At 49.2% G+C, this 6463-nt stretch overlaps 1 long non-coding RNA gene across 1 annotated transcript; it reads right to left on the minus strand.

The window, feature by feature from the left end:
• Positions 1-909: 909 nt before the first annotated feature.
• LOC147121190 (uncharacterized) lies at positions 910-4046 on the minus strand. Its single transcript, XR_015075389.1, has 2 exons — positions 3457-4046; positions 910-1266 (listed from the first exon to the last, which is right to left on the minus strand). It is a non-coding gene; the product is annotated as an uncharacterized LOC147121190 (long non-coding RNA).
• Positions 4047-6463: the final 2417 nt, after the last annotated feature.

Here is a 6463-nt window from a genome sequence, read left to right on the forward strand (position 1 = left end):
CCTTTGGGGACAATTTTATCAAGCAAGGTATTTTAAGAAGGAGCTAGTGGGAGAACCTCTGAATTTCTATGCTGGCCTTTACTTTGGTTGAATTGCCTTAAATTAGATTAAACTTCAGATGGTTCTTACACCCGTTCTGTTTGCTTGTCCCCTCATTACCTGGTTCTATTCCAGATACTTAGAAAAGTGTGTCTTTAGCTGAGCAAAGAAACCAATCATCTCAATGAGAATGTGTAAGTATGTTTAGCCACACCAATGTACATGAAGTTATTCAGCATGTAAAAGCTCCTTTCTGGTTGACAAGACCCAATATTAAGCACCATATAATGATAGCCTGTAAGTACTTTCATAGTCTTGTCAAATTAATACATTTGTAGCAATAGAACTGAATTTGTGGTTGCCTTTTTCTTTGTTTATCTTCACATGAGTATAATTTATTATAAAGGGGTACATTTATTAAAATATATTACTATTAACATAATTTTAAATTCTAATGGCTGTGGTTAAATCAGATCTGTGAAGAAATTTAACTAGAAGTGATGTTTGATAGACTGCAGCTTGCAAAATAAAGGTTCCAAACATAATGGCCCAGAAATTTGGGTCAGAGGCTTCCCGCGGGTGCAAGCCCCCGACCTGCACTTACCTTGTGCGCCGGCCGTTCAGCTGCGGGCCCCCATGGAATTCCAATCCTGGGCCTGCTCCAAATGCCGACGCGCAGTGCTTGCGTATCCCAGGGGCGCAGTTAGTTCGATGCGTCCCCTGGGATCACGTGGGCCGTGGGGAGCCAATCGGAGCAGGGAATGCTCCATTCATAAGTTTGACAGGAAGAGCTGTCAAAACTTATAAATGATGTGGAGATGCCGGTGTTGGACAGGGGTGGACAAATGTAGGAAGTCACACAACACCAGGTTATAGATCAACAGCTTTATTTGAAATCACAAGCTTTCGGAGCGCTGCTCCTTCGTCAGGTGAAGTGAAGAGAAGCATACAGGCACAGCATATATAGTCAGAGAAAACTGCCAGATGATTACAGGTGTCTGTATGAAAACAGAAAAACAAAACAAAAACTTTGCTGGAAATCACAGCAGGTCCAGCCGCATCTGTGCAGAGAGAACAAGCCAACGACGGCTCAAGTCTGGATGACTCTACATCAGGTGGGGTTACATGTAGCGTGACATGAACCCAAGATCCCGGTTGAGGCCGTCCTCATGAGTATGGAACTTGGCTATCAGTTTCTGCTCGACGATTTTGCGTTGTCGTGTGTGTCTGAAAACAGAAAAAAAAAACTTTGCTGGAAATCACAGCAGGTCCGGCCGCATCTGTGCAGAGAGAACAAGCCAACGACGACTCGAGTCTGGATGATTCTACATCAGGTGGGGTTACAAGGACATTCAGCCTCCGATCTTCGGGTAAGCATTCTCCAAGGCAGCCTTCGAGACATAGTAGGGATAAACCAGGGAATTACAGGCCAGTGAGCCTAACATCAGTGGTAGGGAAATTATTGGAAAACATTCTGACAGAATTAGTCTCCACTTGGAGAGGCAAGAATTAATCAAGCATAGTCAGCATGGCTTTGTCAGGGGGAGATCATGTCTATCCAACTTGATTGAATTTTTCGAGGGGGTGACTAGGTGTGTGGATGAGGGTAGTGCAGTTGATGTAGTTTACATGCACTTCAGTAAGGCTTTTGACAAAGTCCCGCAAGGGAGACTGGTCAAGAAGGTAAGCGCCCATGGGATCCAGGGCAATTTGCCATGTGGGATCCAAAATTGGCTTAGTGGCAGGAGGCAGAGGGTGATGGTCGAAGGTTGTTTTTGTGACTGGAAGCCTGTGTCCAGTGGTGTACCGCAGGGATCGGTGCTGGGTCCTTTGCTGTTTGTAGTGTACATTAATGATTTAGATATGAATGTAGGAGGTATGATCAGTAAGTTCGCAGATGACACGAAAATTGGTGGAGAGGTGAATAGCGAGGAGGGAAGCCTCAGGCTACAGGACGATATAGATGGGTAGAGTTAGGTGGTCAGAACAGTGGCAAATGGAATTTAACCCTGAAAAATGTGAGGTGATGCATTTTGGAAGGACTAAGAAGGCAAGGGAGTACACAATGAATGGTAGGACCCTAGAAAGGACAACAGATCAGAGGGACCTTGGTGTGCATGTACATAGATCCCTGAAGGCAGCAGAACAGGTAGATAAGGTGGTTGAAAAGGCATATGGGATACTTGCCTTCATTAGCCGAGGCATAGAATATAAGAGCAGGGAGGTTATGATGGAGCTGTACAAAATGCTAGTTAGGCCACAGCTGGAATACTGTGTGCAGTTCTGGCTGCCACACTATAGGAAGGATGTGATTGCATTGGAGAAGGTGCAGAGGGAATTCACCAGGATGTTACCTGGGCTTGCGTACTTCAGTTATGAAGAGAGACTGGACAGGCTGGAATTGTTTTCCTTGGAGCAGAGAAGGTTGAGGGGGGACCTGATTGAGGTGTACAAAATTATGAGCGGCATAGATAGGGTAGATAGCAAGGAACTAATCCCCTTAGTAGAGGGGTCAATAACCAGGGGGCATAGTTTCAAGATAAGGGGCAGGAGGTTTAGAGGGGATTTGAGGAAAACTTTTTCACCCAGAGGGTGGTTGGAATCTGGAACTCGCTGCCTGAAAGGGTGGTAGAGGCAGGAACCCTCACAACATTCAAGAAGCATTTAGATGAGCACTTGAAACGCTATAGCATACAAGGCTACGGGCCAAGTGCTAGGAAATGGGATTAGAATAGACAGGACTTGATGGCCGGCACAGACACGATGGGCTGAATGGCCTCTTTCTGTGCTGTATGACTCTATGGCCTAGAAATTCGGTATAGCCGCATTTGGGGCGCTAGTCCTGGCGATGCGTAAAGTTTAGCGCCAGGCGCAATTTAGCGCCACCTAGCGTGATATTGGGTTGCAGCGGCCCTAAAGGTGATTGTGGCGCTAAATCAGGCGCTGTACGCTACTCTTAAGGTGCTAACCCGGCGGCACAACCCAATTTCGCGGCGGTGGGGCGCAGCGAGGATGCTGTCAATAATCACTTTCCCTGAGACACAGTGGCGCCGGTCAGCTCTTAAAGGGGCAGGTCAATTGGCATCACCAGACACACTCACTGCCTTGTAGGCCTTCAAAGTGGTGGGAGCCTACCTGTGGCGCACCAGCCTAGCAAGACATGGAAAGGGTGAGGCAGAGGGCAGAACGCCTCACTGATGATGCATTGGATGCTTTGGTTGTCGCAGTGGAATCAAGTCCAAGGAAGATGGTCGGAATGTGATTTATGTTTTGGACAGTCTCCCGGGTGTGAGAGGCAGTTATGTGTCAGTGTATTAGTTTTGCTTTCTGTTGCCATAGCTTTCTCATGTTTGAAGGAACCACATTTTGTGTAATGAAACACTTTCTTCATTTACAATGGCCATGCCTGCTACTTACATGCATCTTGCCCTTCACATGCTTGGGGGTATCAGACCGGTTCCATTCCTGTTCTTGGAATGGCAGCAAGCATTCCGTGAGAGGGGCCTAGAAGCTACTTCTGATCAGCCTCTGACGAGCAGCCTGAGAAGAGCCACTCGCGTAGAAGTTCAGGCCAGCAGCCATCTTCTCAGCCGCCGACAGAGATGTCCTGCACCTTATCTGAGGCTGCAGATCTGGCTGAAGCAGCTGGCACAGCTCAGTCACCACCTCCTTTCTAAATCGCAGCCTTCTGACAGACTGCTCCTCTGGCAAGTTCATGTAGGAAAACTGCTGTCGGATAATCCTGCCAGCGTAAGGTCTGCTGTGGCGACGTCTGTTGGCCCTCCTCCATCTGGCCATGCCCGCCCCCCTCTCCCTGCGTCTCAGTGCCCTTTCCAGATGATTCAGCAGCAGGATGTTCCCCTCCAATGCTGCCCCTGTAGGAACGGAAGTTCCTATCCGAATAATGAAGTTCGACGCAGTGAAACAAAATAACCAAGTTTAATAAACAAACAACTTAACTGGTAAAACTACAGGAGCAGATGTAAACAGGTCTGTGCAGCCTCACAGCCTTTCTAAGACTGCTACTAAATACTAGAAGCTGACGTCATGACGTCAGCATGCTCTCCGCGCCAACTGGGGGTCACGTGATCGGCGTCATGACGTCATCATGCGAAAATGCAAGAAACTACATACAGTTTAAAGGTGCAGTCCACAGCTGCACTACATGGTAGTTAAAGGAATGATTACTGATTGCCCAGTGTCTCTTGGTGGCTCCGCCACAGGCGCCCCCCCAGAATTCTCTTTAACAGACAGCGTCAAACGAACAGGAGGTTTAATGATTCTGCCCGAACGACTACGAACTTCAGACGATGGAACGTTGGGAGACGAGCCAGTGCTTGGCTGTGTCTGAAGCGGTGCATCTGGAGTGGAGGAAACAGTAGCAGAAGGTGTAGACAAGGATGAGGCTGAAGCAGGCAATTTAATGGTAGACTGTTGCATAACTGGTCTAGCAGCCAACGGTGGTCGTCCATGGCGAGGTGGCTGAGCAGCAACAACTGGTTCACTCCGATCCAGATGGGCTGGTTTAAGTCGGTCGATAGAGATGGTATCGGACTTACCTCCCACTTCGACCGTGAAAAATTTCTCTCCCGCTGAGATGACACGAAACGGTCCAGCATAAGGTGGTCTGAGTGTATCTCTATGAGCATCCTGCCGAATAAAAACATAATCGGAACTCATAAGTTCTGCCGGAACATGAGGCCTCTGTAGGTTGTGATGCGAGGTTGGAATAGGCAGGAAATTCTTTGCCACCTCGTGATGCTGAAGGAGCTGCTGAGCAGGCGACCACGGTTCTGTATGTGGAGGGAGGAAATCCCCTGGTACTCGAAGTGCTTGACCGTAGACTAACTCAGCCGATGAAGCCTGCAGGTCATCCTTGGGGGCTGTACGAAGGCCTAGCATCACCCAAGGGAGTCTATCCACCCAGTTGGGACCACGCAAGCTGGCACGGAGGGATGCCTTTAGAGACCGATGAAACCTCTCACATAGACCGTTTGCTTGCGGATGGTAAGCGGTGGTACGGTGCAGCTTGGTATCCAAGCCCTGTGCAACTGCATTCCACAACTCTGACGTGAATTGTGGACCTCAGTCAGAGGAGATATCAGATGGCACCCCAAACCGGGCCACCCACGACGAAATAAACGCCCTGGATACGTCCGCTGTAGTAGTAGCAACCAAGGGAATCGCCTCTGGCCACCTGGTAGTACGGTCCACTATTGTCAGGAGATGCATGAAACCCCGCGAAGTGGGGAGGGGACCCACTAAGTCCACGTGTACGTGATCGAACCAGCGTTCAGGCACCGGGAAGATGGCCACTGGAGCCTTAACATGACGATGGACCTTTGATTTTTGACAGTCCACGCAATTGTTTGTCCAGTCCCCAACGTCTAAATGCATTCCCTTCCAAACAAATTTGCGGGACATAAGTCGTTGTGAAGCTCGCATCCCCGGGTGTGATAAGCCATGTATAACCTGAAAAATCTTCTTACGCCATTCGACTGGCACAATGGGCCGGGGCACTCCCATGGATGTGTCACACAAGAGCATGGTTCCTGCTGATTGGAACATAACATCGGCTACCTGCAAGCTAGAAGGCATGGTCCGATATGCCTGAACTTCGGGATCTGCCAGTTGTTCTTCCGCCAACCCGATGAAATCGATTCCCAGGTGAATTGTCTGGACTGGGGCACGCGACAGGCAATCAGCCACGAGATTATCTTTGCCGGACACATGTCGTAAATCCGTCGTAAATTCAGATATAAATGTAAGGTGGCGCTGTTGCCGGGCTGACCATGGCTCCGCCGTTTTGGCCATTGCGAAAGTGAGCGGTTTATGGTCCACGAATACAGTGAACGGGCGCCCTTCTAGGAGAAAACAGAAATGCCGGATGGCCAAAAACAGGGCCAGCAACTCCCTGTCAAAAGTGCTATATTTTCGCTCATTCTTGCGCAGTTGGCGGCTAAAAAAGGCCAATGGCTGCCAAGTCCCGTCAACCTATTGTTCCTGAACCGCCCCGATGGCGTAATCGGAGGCATCGGTAGTAAGGGCGATGGTTGCACCCGGGAGTGGGTGTGCAAGCATAGTTGCATCTGCCAATGCCGCCTTGGTGTCCAGGAACGCCTGGTCCATCTGTGGTGTCCAAATGATAACATCTTTACCCGACTTCCCTTTGAGTGCTTCGTACAGCGGCTGCATCAATTGGGCTGCCTTGGGGACAAAACGATGATAAAAATTTACCATCCCCAGGAACTCCTGAAGAGATTTGAGTGTATGAGGCCGCGGGAATGCCGTAACTGCCTCTACCTTGGTGGCCAGTGGGACGGCACCTTCTGAGGTGATCCTATGCCCCAGAAAGTCAATGCTGGTTAACCCAAACTGGCATTTGGCTAGATTTATGATGAGGCCATGTTGGCTGAGACGGGCA

The sequence above is a fragment of the Somniosus microcephalus genome, chromosome 3 (assembly GCF_052327205.1).
Source record: "Somniosus microcephalus isolate GS21.2 chromosome 3, FLI_Smic_1.0, whole genome shotgun sequence".
Taxonomy (NCBI): Eukaryota; Metazoa; Chordata; class Chondrichthyes; order Squaliformes; family Somniosidae; genus Somniosus; species Somniosus microcephalus.